General features: G+C 39.2%; 1 long non-coding RNA gene across 2 annotated transcripts; it reads right to left on the reverse strand.

Moving 5' to 3' along the window:
• Nucleotides 1-2,983: 2,983 nt before the first annotated feature.
• On the reverse strand, nucleotides 2,984-10,707 carry LOC130145270 (uncharacterized). 2 transcript variants are annotated; one of them, XR_008820459.1, is made up of 4 exons: nucleotides 10,376-10,707; nucleotides 9,031-9,287; nucleotides 3,399-8,405; nucleotides 2,984-3,300 (listed from the first exon to the last, which is right to left on the reverse strand). It is a non-coding gene; the product is annotated as an uncharacterized LOC130145270 (long non-coding RNA). The 2 variants fall into 2 exon arrangements; XR_008820460.1 differs by having other exon boundaries at nucleotides 2,984-8,405.
• Between the last annotated feature and the right edge of the window lie 4,579 nt (nucleotides 10,708-15,286).

The raw sequence follows: 15,286 nt of genomic DNA on the forward strand, positions 1-15,286 counted from the left end.
TATGACTAGAGCACAAATAGGAAGTTATTTTCCCAACCCACAGACATTTTCTAGGAGGCAAAAGGAGCCCAGACTTTTATGACAGGCCAGTGGGAAGAGGATGCTCTATCAAAATAGCCAGAAGCCAGTCACTTGCAGCACAGCCTTGGGATGTGGGGAATGGAAGTTTGGTTGATTGCTCCTCATTCCCCTGAAGAGCTATACCTGCAGAAAGACTGTCTTCTCCAGCCCTGGGAAAGAGCAAGGTAATTCATACAAAATGCATCAACAAGGCTTGAAAGAAGATGCATATCATTCACTTCAGTTGAGATTCTGAACTATTAGGCAGCTCTCATGTGCCCAGCTTTAGGTCTGACCAGAGAGTCTAGTCTGGACCTCAGTAATCTGTCATTATAAATGCTTTCTTGAAGTTGGTCCATTGTCTCTAAAAAAATTTCTGATTTTAAGACTTGGACATGTTTCCTTGAAAACTTTCCTACCAACTTGTATTCTCATTCTAGAAACAGACAAGAGTAAATTTCCTTGCACATGGTTTCACTGGGACTACAATAAGCTTTGAGGCCCAGTCCTGCAAACAAAGGGAGTTTTTCCATTGTTTGCTGCGTAGTCTGATTTGGGCTGAGTGACCAAAATAGCAGCACTGAGCATGCCGTTATATGTTAAAATATAGAAACAGCTATATTTAGCTTTTTCAGGATAACCTACTGACCAATTTCAGCACGTGGAAAAATCTCCACAATCAGCACTCACATAATAAATCCACTCTTTTTAATATATTAGTAGGAATTCTATAAATGCATAGCAGATGTTACAACCCCGCAGAAGACTGAAGCAGCTATAAGAGAGTTGGCAGTGGCAAACCATTCATGTTGTGTAGAGCATGCAAAATTTGCTACTATTCAGAAATTCTGTGAGTAGATCCTCACTGGAGAAAAAGAGAATGGTAGAAACTGTGCAGCATTCAGGAATAAAACACCAGGATAATCTGCAGGGGTATCTGAAAATGTATCTGAAAATATCCTATTTTCTTGGATTTCGTGTCCATAAACAGAAAATGTGGCCAGCTGCCCCAAAACTAGTTCTAGATTCTCTCCTGTGATCTCCAGCACTGCATTTTCACAAAGAAGATTTTGGCTAAAGCTCTCTCAATCTTATTCAAGACTACTATAGAATTATTCAGGCCAAAGAAGCAGATGAAAACATTTTTTTTCAGATAAGAGGCATATGGAAATAATTATAAAGAAAATACAAAGAGAGATCATGTCAAATGCAAAGTTTGCCATCTCTTCTTGATCATCTGATTAAATTTAATAGTCAACAGATACTGTGAGATGTTACAGGAAAGAAGATTTCATTTGGATCACATTTTTCAGACACTTTCCTGATACTTGCCACCTGTTTCATCAATGTATTGCTAGGAAAAAAAAGAGACTGCCATACTGACTCATAAACAAGAGGAGTAGTAAAACAGTGGTAACTTGCTGTTTCACCCCAGTCCAGGACAAGCGAGAAGACCTTCTTATACTGCAGTATTGCTGAATTGTGTGTGCCATGTAAACAGCACAGGACATCTTTAAAGTAACCAGAATAATGTAAAGTTCCCACTGAGAATGAAAGCTCTTAGCATGAAGATGGCAGTGACAGTAGCTCTGCTGACCCTACTGTGAGTACAAAACCAGGGAAGACTGAGACATTTCTCAGAGCATATGATGGGTGGACTAAGAAAGGCATGGTGTGATTTGATATGTGGTATGTGATTGATGTGATGTGGTGTGATGAGAGTTTCCTTTTCACTGGCCTGAAGTTTGTGCTGGACCTTCTGCAGGACCAACATAAAGACAGGATCCTCCACAGTCTTGGCACAGAACAGAAGAAGCATCCCTTATCAGGAAGCTAGAGCTGGCTCGCTAGCATGTCTAAGCATGTTTTGTTGCAGATAGTTTGTTGAGCCCTACTCTAATTAAAGGGGGAGTAGCAGCCTGACATTTACTTATTGCTTTCCATGCTGGGAAATGCTGGAGACATCTTTCAGGAATACCTCCTTAATTTGCACCAGGACCTCTGAATTTGACAAGCAGATGGTCTCCAGCTCAGACTGCCTTTATACTTGCCCTTGTCTCCATTGCCTTCTTTACCAGTCCCATACACAACCATTTTTTCCTGTACTTACTTCTCCAAGGTTTCTGTCCCTTCTCACTCATTTATTTCAGTCTGCATAACTGAATACCTGTGATTTATGGTGCATCTCATGTCAATTCCCTGTTTTCTCTACTCCAGTTGAGCTATACCTACCTTTCTTTTTCCTTCTTTCCTCACTTCACCTTCCCCACTTGTAGCCGGGGGCTATGCTCACGGCAAAGTGCCCGGCCATGGATGGGGAGACTTGGGGCGGCTGCCGTTTCTCTGTCCTTTGCTCCTTCATGGGGAGTGAGGGCAGGCTGGAACTAACTGAATCACAATAGATTCATTTAAATGGATTGATAGGTAAAGGGACACAAAAATTATATTATTCATGTGTTCTAATGCTACAAACCATTCCTAGCATGACAAATGGAGAATCAGTCGTGTAGATGAAGTACCCCATTGTAGGCTACACTGGTGGGAAGCCTTCATCAGCGTTCATTTCAAGTCACCATCTCACCTTGCTCAGGGCCTCACACGAGATATTGGTTTACCAGCCGCACCTCCCATCAAGGACAACCCATACCATGCCATTGCATTAGTTATTCAGTCCCTCATAAGGCAGAAGGGCAGATAAATGGAGCAGACTGTTAAACCAACACTGCTTTATATTGCCATTTAGAAGGACTCCTAAGGCTCCCATGGCTTTGCTAGATCTATTGATCCTTTCCCAATTAGCCGTACGCTACATTTCATTCCTGACTTAGTTTCATAAGAGTGATTGTTCTTTCAGAAACATATAAAGCAAGGTTCCAAAAACAAGCTTATTTTATTAAGCTCAATTATTAAATTTTCTCTGACATTTGCTGCTCATATTTGCTGGTAAGCATTTATACCTTAATATTTTTTTGAGTTCATGTGGAGTTTAACAATACGAATTTCTTATCAGTGAAAAGTACTGTGTTCATTGGCGGAAGCCAAGTAGATGAAGAATTAACAGTTATCAAATTCCAGAGAGAAAACAATTTCTGTTAGAGTCTGTTGCCAACTGTCATACTTCCATCTGCAGACATGAATTTCCCTTTGCTGGCCATCAGCTGCAGCCGGTCTCCTAAGATTCATTTCCTCAGCACACAGCATATTCATGAAAGCCCTAGATCCCAGGTCCCAGTTCTCTTCCTACGGTAGTCAAAAAGTGTATTTTCATTTATTTCTGTGGAAGTGGGATTGGAAGCCCCACCAGAAAGGCATGTTTCAGCACTCTTCTCACCACTTACACTTAGACATGCGCAGCATCAAGAACCCTTTGGGGCAACACCAGCTTTTATATTTGTTGGTAATTTGACTTTTTAGACAGCAGAATATTTAACCATTCAGTAGCCACCACTATGTTCCAAATATTCGAATCTTTGTTGAAGTGTTCTTTTCCTGTCTTCTTTATAATTTCTTCTTTCAACAAGCCAAAATTTTCCGAGAAAAAAAAAACAAAACACAACAAACCAAACAACAACCAGACAGCTGATTTCCATTAGACTTTTCATTAAAAAAAATTGTTTCATCAGAAAAAGTTTTCCATTAAATATAGTTGAATGGAAAAAATTCTTTACCAGCCCAAATATTTTCCCATTTTAAATAACTAGTGTTTGACTTATTCTTCTGGGGATACTCAATACAGATTTAACTCTTTCATTGCCATTTCAGAATATTGCAGATCTTTTCAAGATAACCAAAACTATAGTCCTGACCACTGTAAACCCACACCAAGTTGTTGATTACTTTTCAGTCTTTTTTAATACTTAAGATGGAGGAAAGACCATCTTAGATGAACTAGAGGTCACATTGAGAGCTGACTACTCTTTGATTTAACCTTTTGCAAAGCTTCAGCAACACTCAAGGTGCCTGGTGGAAACCAGTTTATCTCTTCACTATAGTAGGACACACAGATCTGACAAAACTGTTGATGCAAGTGCTCATCCCATCCCTGTCACTTCTCTTTTCTGCCAAATGCTTTCCTTCTCTTCTTTCCCTCCTTCACATTCCTAATTCACTGGGTACTATGTATATTTCATCTTCTTTTCCAAATTAACCTTTCTTTCTGAAGTAAGAAAATAAGATCTTATTCTAATCTGCTAAACATTAACATTGACAAATTTTATGAAGCAGCACTAACTATAGATAGATAGATGGATGGATGGATAGATAAACTATTTTTCTCTGTCATTTAAATGAGAAACAACTGTGGATTTTTGATGCCACTACATGATAAGTGCAAGGAAATGCTGACTTTTTAGCAATAACTGCTGTGCATTTGTGGACTGTGCTATAAGCTTTGGTAGTGATCTGTCAGACTCCATAATAACATGCGAAGTCTTTATAGAAATGGAATAGTGACTAGCTGTCACACAACCCAAGTGTTGCACATACCAAAGAGTAATGGTGCTAAAGAACAAGAATAAAGCTCTACACAGACAAAACTGATGATTTTTCCCTCTGAGCTGTGCAGAAAATTTCAAGGTTATGTAAAGCCAAGTTTCTCAACATTTAGAAAAATAGTGCATTCTCTTATCTTATTTGCTTTAGCAAAGAAATTAGTACATTTACTATGTAAGAGGGTAGACTGAAACAAAAAAAATTATACAGAGAGCCATAAAAGAAAAAAAAGGAATTGAGATGAGAAAAAACATGCTGAAAACTGTCTCTAGCTTATATCACCCTATTTAATTTCAGGTTTTCCCTTCTACCTCAATACACCGGTCTTTGCTTCCTGCCCAGATGAGAAACACAGCCACACTAAAGAAAAAAATAAAATTACATCCTGCCTGATCCTGCAAGCTATTCTACATGTAAAGCATTATTTGTACAGCTAACCTTTGTTTCATGTTCATCCCATAAATACTTACATTAAGGAAGAAAAAGGTGGAAATACTCAGAGCAATAGCAATGTCCTCCTTCCTTTGACACACAAGTGATACAGGTACCCAGACACATCTTATCAGGATTATTCAATTTAATAATGAAACTCCTCAAGGGATGCAGTAACACAGGAGTAGCTGGACCTTTGAGTTTAAAGAATACATTCAAATAAATAGATTCACTTATGTGCATAAGTGTTAGATGGACTAAACTGAATGGTTTAAGTTATTTAATCCAGGCTGATTTGGACATACTGTAACAACTTTTAGTACACATACAGTGCAATGCTTGCTAAAAAAAATGTTTAATATGAGCTGAGAACTCATATAAGCAGGATGGAAGAACACCTATGCTATGTATTATTCATCACATGCTATCCACTGGCAAAAAAATCTTTCACAAAGCCAGTGGTTCACAGAACTAAATCAGCAATGTTACTCATCTTTCAGATGGCAACTGTAGTGTTCTCTATTTCACCATGCCAACAAATGAGCTTCTAGTGTTCAAAACAAGGCATCTTTGAGCCAGTCAAAGACGTTCTTTTCCCAAAGAAATGTTTTTTTCGTGACTAAAACTATACTGGCAGAATAACTTGACTTTTCCAGATAAACTGAAATAAATATATTGCGATGCAATTCTACAGTCTTCTTACCACAGTGGTTAATTTCACAACTTCATTAAATCACAAAGGGACAGCTTTCCTAGGTAAAATCAGTTAGACACAACTCTGTAAAACAAAGTCTAAGAAGGCCACAGAAAATAACCGGCTGGTTTTGACTGCGCATGAATGGTTGCAAGACATTCTGAAACATTGTTCACTGTTTTTAATGAAAATATTGAGGTATACTTAAAGCAATTAATAGACAATTGGTTTTTGGTTTTGTTTTTTTTCTCAGACTTCTCATTTAAGTACTGGATTGTCTGCAGCTGAGCACAGCATGTCACAAAATGTTTTTATCACCTGGCTTAGTCCATCTGCAATACAGACAGACCCCAGTCTATATGAAATATAGAAGCTTACTTTTAGAAGATCTAGTCCATCACAAAAAGATATATCATAAAATTATAATCAGTGAGGTTCTGAGGGGTTTTTCAACATTGTAAGAGTAATAATTCCTGTGAACAGGATATTCAAAGAAAAATAGGCACAGCAAGAGCAGCGAGAGCAAGGATCTGTGGGATAGAGATGTCAGCAGAAGACCTTCGCACTGAATCTACCCAAACCCATCCCGCTCAGTAACCTGTGTCCAACAGTGGCCAGCAGCAGGAGGTTATGAAACAAGCAGAAACAAAACAGGGCAGACATACAGTGCCCTTGGTGTACACTCCACACACAGTGGACTCAGTCACATACATACAGTTTAGGAACTCCTTGAACTAAACGTAAATTCTGTGTATCATGGCTTAAAAAACCACAGACTTCCGAAGCTGAAAATATGCACAAAAGGTGTTAAGTCTGGATCCCTAAAAACAGCAAGATACAGGTTACCAAAGTGTTCAGAAAGTAACCTGACTGAAAAATATTGAGTTTCAAGGACAGCAATAAAACCAGATGACTGGGTGTTGAAGATTTCTGTAACAAAAGGCATAATGAAAAGTGAAGGGGAAGTTAAAAATTATTATGGGGGGTGTGATTAGAAAAAAAGGAAATTGCTTTGTGGAAATAAGTTTGAAAAGAGCATGGATTTACAACATAGAAGATTGAAAAGAACTGAGGATCAATCAAGCAATAAGAAAGTATAACACTGCCTTTCAAACTGAGGAGAGTTTGCCAGTGCCTCTGATTTTAAATATCTGTAGGTCATGTATGTATCTTCCAATTAATACCAGTGAGAGCCACCAGTATATATCTTCCATCACTCCTATGATTTATCCATATCTTTTCTTCTGCCATTGTGTCACCAAGATTTATCTTACCCGCTACCTTGGCAATGGAATTTATCCAAGAGGAATAGCTACAATTACTGTGGGATCTAACATATTTTTACTTCCGTTCTGTTGGCACAAGGATGAGAAGTCAGGCTAGCAAATGTTATTCTCAGTGGGGTGCACATATGTTTATAGCACAATATAAAGCCAAAACACTGTCTTCTAGGCCTCAAGGGCAGGGTACAATAGGCACATTTTGTTGTAAAATACTAGAGGTTTATAAACATGAAGAAAGGAATGAAGCAAGAGACAGAGCCATGTGACATATATTGCCATTGAAAACTGGAAAAGTGAAAGCCAGTATGACACTTCCAGGAAGAAAGAAAATGCACATAGGTAAAGTCTTTTATCACAATATTACACGCAATGAAGGGTAAGCTCTATATAAGAAACAGATGAATACTTGATTGTAGACATCCCAAAATGCTGTTCTAAAAATTAGGTTATACTCGTAGATGCCAAGAAAATACAATCTCTTGGCATCTAAAAGCAGGTTTCTCCTCTAGCCTAGAATCTACTTGATAGTTACCTAAATATACCAGCAGGCAATTCTGACATGTCTTTGCTTAAATGTGGTTATATAAAGTAATACAAAAATAAGTTTTGGCTTTGCTGCAAATGTGCATAATGGAAAGACAAACATTATTAAAAAGACCATCATTTTTAGTGATTAAAATAATCCACAACAGAAAAAAAATCTTCTGTAACTTTCCAACTTCCCATTTATCATAGTTTTGCAAAAAGAAGGCACGGTAATTTCATTTTTCTTGACTTCTATTAAAAAGATCAATACATATGATTCCAAAGAGTCTCGGCTCATGAAAAGATGGAGCTAGTCTGTAATCACATCTGAAAGTATTGGTTGTCATTAGCAGTAAGATTGATCTGTAAAGACAGTCAGCCCAGAGTGAAAGTACTTAAAAATTTCCATTGGGCCATTGCTGAACAACACTGCCCAGCAACCTTTCACCTTGCAGATAATTAAATACAGATAACGAATTACCGTATTAGAAGGAAGAATTGCATTGGGGATATTCAATAGATGCCCACTTTAGTAAAGCAGTTCCAAATCTCTGAATAATGATTTTGTTTTGTGCATAAAACCTAATGAGCTCCGACAGTATAAAGACATTTTTCAACATGCATTTAAATCTGAGTTGTCAAGTAAGACATTAATAAGTCACCTGAGGTACAAGAATTGCTAATGGCCTTGCAGCATGAAGATTGCAAGCCCTCATACCATCTTGCCTGTCAGAAGAGGATCAAGTGGATTTTGCAGAGACTTCTGATAGGATTCGGAGAAGAATTCTGGTCCTACCAAAACTCATGGTCTTGGACGGGGACGAAGAACCTACCCTGCACATGACCTACCAATCTGCAGCTCCCGCTGCAATGCCACAGGAAGGCTCTGCATGTCTTGTTCTTCCCAATTTATGAGTGATCTTGGAGAATGGAAAGAGAAGAGTCTCAGGAATATTGGGGAGAATTGGGGGGGGGGGGGGGGGGGCTGTATTCATTTTCTAATAGATCTGCTGAGACATCTTTATATCTGTATTGTCTCCAAGAAGCTGCTCAAAAACAACAGGTACCTACTTCTGGTCTTTGATTCCCTCCATGCTTGTGGCAGTGTGACTTTGAATTATTGAATGGTTTGGTTAGGAAGAACCTCTTGAAAGTCATCTGGCCCAACACACCTACCTATAACATGGCCAGCTTTGAACTAGATAAGGTTGCTAAGGGTCTTGTTTCATCTGTGCTTTGAATACTGCCAAGCAGGGGGATTTCACAGCCTTCCTGGGTACCCCTGCCAGCATCCTTATGGTGAAAACTGCTTTCCAGGTCTCTGGTCAAGACCTCCCTTGCTGCAGTTTGTCTCCCCACAGGCCCATGTCCTGGCATAGCTTCAGCTCATCCCCATCTCCAGAGAGATGTCTGATGCCTGGGGTTGATGCTGTCCCCAGCACCCACCAGCTGTCCTTCTCTTGCCTGGGACGGTGGGATGAGCCCTGGCTGCCAGAACCTGCCCTGCTGACTGGAGATGGAAGAGGTACCCTACTCCAAGCTCACCTCCCTCCAAATGGTTTTCCTTAATTTACACAAGCATGCAGCAAAGGCCAAGCCATCTTCAACGTCTTCTTCAGGGCCTGCCCTTAGCGATGTCCCTCTGCAGCTCATTACAAGAAAGGGGACAAATTCATGTCTCCAGCCAAACCTCCACAGACTCCAGTGTGGTTGGGCTTTACCAGTTGTTATTGGCTTCCATGCAGATCACATGTAGTTTGCACAGGATCTCTTCACAGCATAGAAGGAGACCATGTTTGAAACTGAAAACAAGAACAAGTATGGTAAGTTCTTAGACCTGAGATGTTGTCATCGTTGACTTCCGTCAAAAGCCTTGAAACAAGACCATTAGTGAAGGACCAACAACCTTAGAGTATTAGCAGCTTTCTCCGGGCAAGGTAAAGATCTTACTGTTGAGGGAGAAGTGAGAAGACAAAAGAGAAACCTGAAAAAAGATGAAATGTCAGTGGGAAATGAAAACAGCTGGAGAAAAAAAAAAAAAAAAGAAGGGCAGTTCTAGAAACAGAAAGAAGGTGACAATAGTCTCAGCCACTGCCATAATTTGGGATGCTAATTCATCAACACAGAGCAGGGGTTCATGACTTTCTCTGTAAGATCTAGGGCAGAAAGTCATCAGGAAGAATCTTCATTTAGCAACGAAGAAAAACCCAGACACTGGTCTCCTGAAATTCGTTTGTGAACCCATGAGCCCAGGTGAAAGAAATGCACAGCCAAGAACTTCACATTTCCCTTGCCGTTCAAATAATACCAGAAGCATGTTTAAAAAAGCTTTACATGACTGCTTCATATAAGCAATAAGCACAGCAAATTAAGTGCGATTTGGAGTATCCACACAGTTGGTAAGCCTGGGAAGTATATTTTCAAGATTTTTGCTGAAAACACTGTAACACAAGAAAAGCAATTTTTTTCCATTTCTAAATGAAATAATGCAGGAAAGCATGTTTTTATGCAAGTGCCATAAGGTAAGGAATGCTCAGTTTCCTGGTATTTCCTGTAGAAATGTCAGCAAGAAGGTGTTTTCTTATGTAATTCCACTGAAGGAGAATGAATCTGAAAAGGCATTATTATTCTTTCAAAAAACAGAATTGTATTTCCCTTCAAAAATGTGATTATCATTAGATATTGTGGTATTATTTTGCTCCTACCAAAAATTCATCTCAAATCTATGACAGGTGAGCATGGTTTCAGGCAGCACTTTCTAACCTTCCATTATCCCGAAATATCATCACACCAACACACACACACAAAATAAAAAAAATACAGTTTTGATTCTAAAGCTAGCTGAAACTAATATGTAACAGCAAAAAAAAATAAAAAAAAAAATACTTACCTCTTATGCCATTTGCCATTTGCAAAAGCCAGGCAGGAAAACCTAAGGAAATTAACAGATGAGGACATTGCTTGTTTTGTATTGGCTGGTAGGTAAATGTAAAAAGCTCAGACAGTTCAAACAGTGCCATCTGCGGCTGATTTTCCACCACCTACCTACCCCTATGAGCCACCCGAGAAGCTTGGCAAGAGCTTGTTTCAGCGGATGGTGTAACAGCAATGCTCTTCAGCCGTATCCTGCTCCCAACATAATGCGCGGGCTATAGCTGTAGCTTATTAAATCCCAACATGCCCTCTGCACTCTGGCAGTAACAGCTGGCACGGTGATCTCGTCCTCCAGGCTTTCAGAGTTCAGCTGCAGCGTGGCCAGAATTCAGGCTTGTTCCCATTTTGAGGTTTACTGAGCGAGATCCTGCCTCTTTTGATTTCAGTGAGTTCAGTAACTCATTTACTATTAAGCCTGCTTCAAGGAATAAGCTATTGTACCACATAAAAAAACACCTTGGCTCTTACAGGTGGAGCGTTTCTCTATTGCTTTATCCTTAGTTCGGTATCACCATACTTTTGTTTAAAAATCTTATCTAGCAACTGTATTTATCAACCAACAGAGGAACCTGATCAGAAAAAAAAAAAAAAAAAGAGTCTAAAACTGGAATAGATGTGGCAAAACAGGAAAAACTTTAGGACAGGTCTGAATTTTACTGACATCAGGCTCGCATGTGGCCCTATCAGTCTGCGTCACTGACATGTTCATAGCTGACTGTCATATTTCTGAACAGGTTTATTCTATGTTTTTGGTTTGGTGTTTCTTGTTGAAATATTTTGTAGCTAGAGTCAGAGTGATGGTCCTTGTGTTGTGATGAAATGTTCACTTCTCCATAGTTGATAAGATTGATAATTGTGTTTATCATGTGGGCAGTGTGAGATTAATGATCTTCTAAATTATTCATTTCCTTGCTCTTGAGTGCTTGAGTTTTGTAAATTATGCGATGGGCTAAGAATGTTATGCTGCTTAACAGTCTTAACTGGCTTTTCAGACAAAGAAAGGATTTTTGGCATCTCTCTAGAGCTTAAATTGTGTCTTAAAAACCTTTATGCAAATAATACAATAACTATCTTACCAAATTATTCATTTTCAATCACACATAGCACTACAGAAAGTACTAATAGCTCCTTCGGAGACCATCTTATTTAATACTGACTTGTCTGGAGCTCTTCCTTTACCTTACACGAAAAGTGGCCACAAGACCAGGGAGGGAAATAAGGGATCTCGCACCAGACCTCATTGCATGTTTCACCTCAGCAGCTATTTGTTCTCCAACATAAGTACAAAGCACAAGGGCATCCTGGGTTGGTCCTTTCACTTCAAAATACGTTTTTGCCCCTGAGGTCAAGGAACACTTTTAATAGTTGACAGATTTAGAAAAAGTCTTTCTAGTCTTCCTTAATTACAAAGATCCAAAAGAAGCCAACAAGCAGTAGTGGACGTCATTCATAACTCTGCCCATTTAGAAGTTTCCAGTTTTAATCCAAATGGATCCAATAGCATTAACAGCTACCATTTTTGGTGGTGCATGTATAAAATACCCTCAAAAGCAGGAGGCAGACTGTACACAGTACTAGCACTAGCATTGTCCATGTTTAATAAGCTGTGAGAGGCAGAAGTGCTCCAAGATGTTCACAGTGAGGTATGCAGGCAGGGGGGTGGGGGAGAAGATGATCTTTTACAATGCATTTGAGTAGCACACCAATTTCTTTCCTCAAGAACATCAACATTCATGAACAGTTTTAAAATGAAGTATCATGCAGGGTAACCTGACAGAACTTGCATTTTGTTTATTTGTCTGAGAGGGCAAAACTTGCATGGTGCCACGAGGGGCTTGGAACAAGGGCTGTTCGGGGTAATCCCTTCGCCTCTTTTAATTTGGATGTAGATGTGCGTTCCACAGTCAAAGTCCAGGCAACAGCTGAAGAGAAAATTGCACTGAAAACATTTTTCTTTTCCTAAAGCAAGCTCAGGGAGGAACATTTATTTAATAAAATGGAAAATCAATATAATTTTAATTTTAAGAAGTCAGAGCCAATGCCAAGCTGTCCTTTAAGGAAGCTTGATAAGAATTCATGACCCTTTTTTTTTCATTTGGTAAGAAAAATAAAATTAATCCCAGCATTGATTTAATGATTCTTCAAGTTTGTTTAGAGCCTGGAAGTTTTGTTCATCACTGTTACTTCAGTATCTTCATTTTACTTCTGCAAAACTTGCTTGATCATCATGTAGTTACTACTTCAAATTATTTGAGATTTTGAATTAATTTATGCAGAAAGAAGGCAGCACAATTACTGCAGAGTTATGCATACTGCAGGCTGTTTCATTTTTAACAACTTAGGCATTCCAGCAAAAAGTTCAAATCCATTTGATTGACATTGTCAGAAGCAATAGCATCAGTAGTTCACAACAGAAAAAAAGAAAAGTAATATTTAAGGTGAAATTACCTTGGAATATATTAAATTCTGTTCTTGAAAGATGCTGCACTCAGACTGGAAAAATGCAGAAAGCAGTACAGAGAAGTTTTATTTCACTAAGACTTGCTAATTCATTCAGCAGTTCCTCATATTTCCGTAATAGGTGTCTGATAACCATGTTTCCTACAGGGCTTTTCATTGTCGTGGCTGATCGAAACAACCTGATTGTTAGCCATGGACTTGTTTATGCCCCATTAATCCTAATGTAGAAAGAACCAGCTGTACACAATTTGTCCAAGCTATGCGGACAGTGTTCAATCAAGGACGAACCACTTCCTTGGCATCAACCCAACATCTATTTGGAGAAGGCCTACTGAAGGCGGCAGAGCTGGAACCGGAACATATATGGCTCTTCCCTCCCTGGAAACTTGAGGATTAAATCTTTGTTTCAGTTGCTAGTGATATAAATAGTGAATACGTTTGCATGACTTGGTGCATAAAATCAGGCACTGTGATTTCAAGTGCCTTGTGGGGCATGTAAAGAGAGGATGCCAAAGAATTTTGGCCTTCTGAATGGAAATGCTCTTAAATCTCTGGGACTTTAGCCTGGATAGAGCTATGGCTCTCAAGGGTGAGGGAGAATCAATGCATTTGTTGGTGCACGACTCTGAGCCACAAATGACCTCCCAGGCTGCTTTTGAGACTTTCCCTTTTTAATGATCTGAAGGAAAGCCGCTCTGACCCTCTCACTTAGTGCGAGAATCTTTTTTTAGCAATATTTAAATCAACCAACCTGATTTTTCTTTGTTACTAGCATTGAACCACACAGTGGAAATTATCACACCCCAATCAAATCAACATTAGTCCTTAACATAACATTGAATCAAAGTAGTCACTGATACCTTAAAGGCCACACCCAAACACTCAGATTTCAGAGTCAGAAAGAGACGCTAAGAGACATACTTGATTGTGATAATAAATTAAATCCAGGAAAGCTATGCAGTTAGTAAAATCACACTTATTACTGTCCAAACCCAGGATCTGAAAAGTAAATAAAGAAGTGGACCAATGCACATTGACAGAAAAATAAATTTCTGGATAGAAAGCATGAATCTAGACTACAGCTTTAAATAATGTCTGTGTTTGTGTGTTTAAGTCCTGATGTAATCTCTCCAGCACAGCTGAGGACATAGCCAGCTCTGTTAATTATTTTCCTATCGGGCCACAGAGTTTTGAAGGCTAGTGAAGAGGCCCTCCCAGTCCTTGTTTACCTTTCAAGTAGTGCCAAGGTCAGGCTGCCATTGCTACAGACTGGGGTGACCTATGGAATTCCTGATGCTCTTCTCAGGATTTGGAGCAGACTAGCCCCAAGTCCGGTGACCAAAAGAATGGATGACACCATAATATACACAATGTCAAATCTAACTGCTTTTTGTGTGCAGCTTTTTTTACGTGTTGAGGTTTCGTTGTGCAAGGGATTTTGAAAAACGTCACATGGATGACATGAACAATTTTTTTTCTTCTGTGTTGGTGAAGGAAGACAAAAAGAATACAGTTTAAGTACCTTTAACTGCTTTTTTGCCTGTAACTGCTCTTGAGTGTCAAATTAAGGGTTGTCTAGCTTCTGATAAACTCCCCTTCAGGAAGGAAGTCTCATTAGTTTCCAAGGATCTATGTGTGTGAGAGAGGTAGCTTATCTCCCAGTCCTTGATATATGTTATTTATACTCACTTGAACCTGGAGGGAAACTAGTTAGAGACCTAAAAGGAAATTACCTTCTGCTGATATTCCCTATAAAAGTGACAGTCTGCTGACTTTTTAACAGTCAGGATAGCAAGGGCAACATGCTTGAGGAGTAAGGAAGCAGAGCCATAATTCATCCCCCCCCAGTCCCATCACCACAATTATCCAGGGAATGAGAATGGCAATGTATCCTAAGCTTTATGGAAAAAGATTATTTTGTAACCAGCACATTGGTATGAGCATTTCTCTGCTGAACTGGTTATGGAATACTATCTACTCTACTCAGTACTTTTGCTGAGGTGATGGAGATGTGTTAGAGGAAAAATTTTGCAGAAGTTGTGTGTTAAAAATTATACACAGGGCTGAGTCCTTACTCTACCTGACATGCAAGTATTCATATTCACTCCTTACTAAGACAGTCAGCACCATTTTCCTCCACAGGAGTGCTCATACATATAAAGGCTATTCTTGTAATTAATGAGTCCATGATATGGATATGTTTTCAAAAGCCATGTGCTGCCAGAAGGCTTCCCAAAGGAAATATTCATACCTGTAGTTATTTTTTCTATATTAAAAGAATTTCCTCTATGTGTAGGATTTTGAGGAATGTTGATATGGGGCAATACTTGAGAACTGCAGATGGAACTGGATGCAGAATGAACACGCATATACGTGTGCTGGTTGTACTGTGTCTCTAGGCTCTAGG

This window comes from Falco biarmicus, chromosome 2, assembly GCF_023638135.1.
Source record: "Falco biarmicus isolate bFalBia1 chromosome 2, bFalBia1.pri, whole genome shotgun sequence".
In the NCBI taxonomy this organism is placed as follows: domain Eukaryota; kingdom Metazoa; phylum Chordata; class Aves; order Falconiformes; family Falconidae; genus Falco; species Falco biarmicus.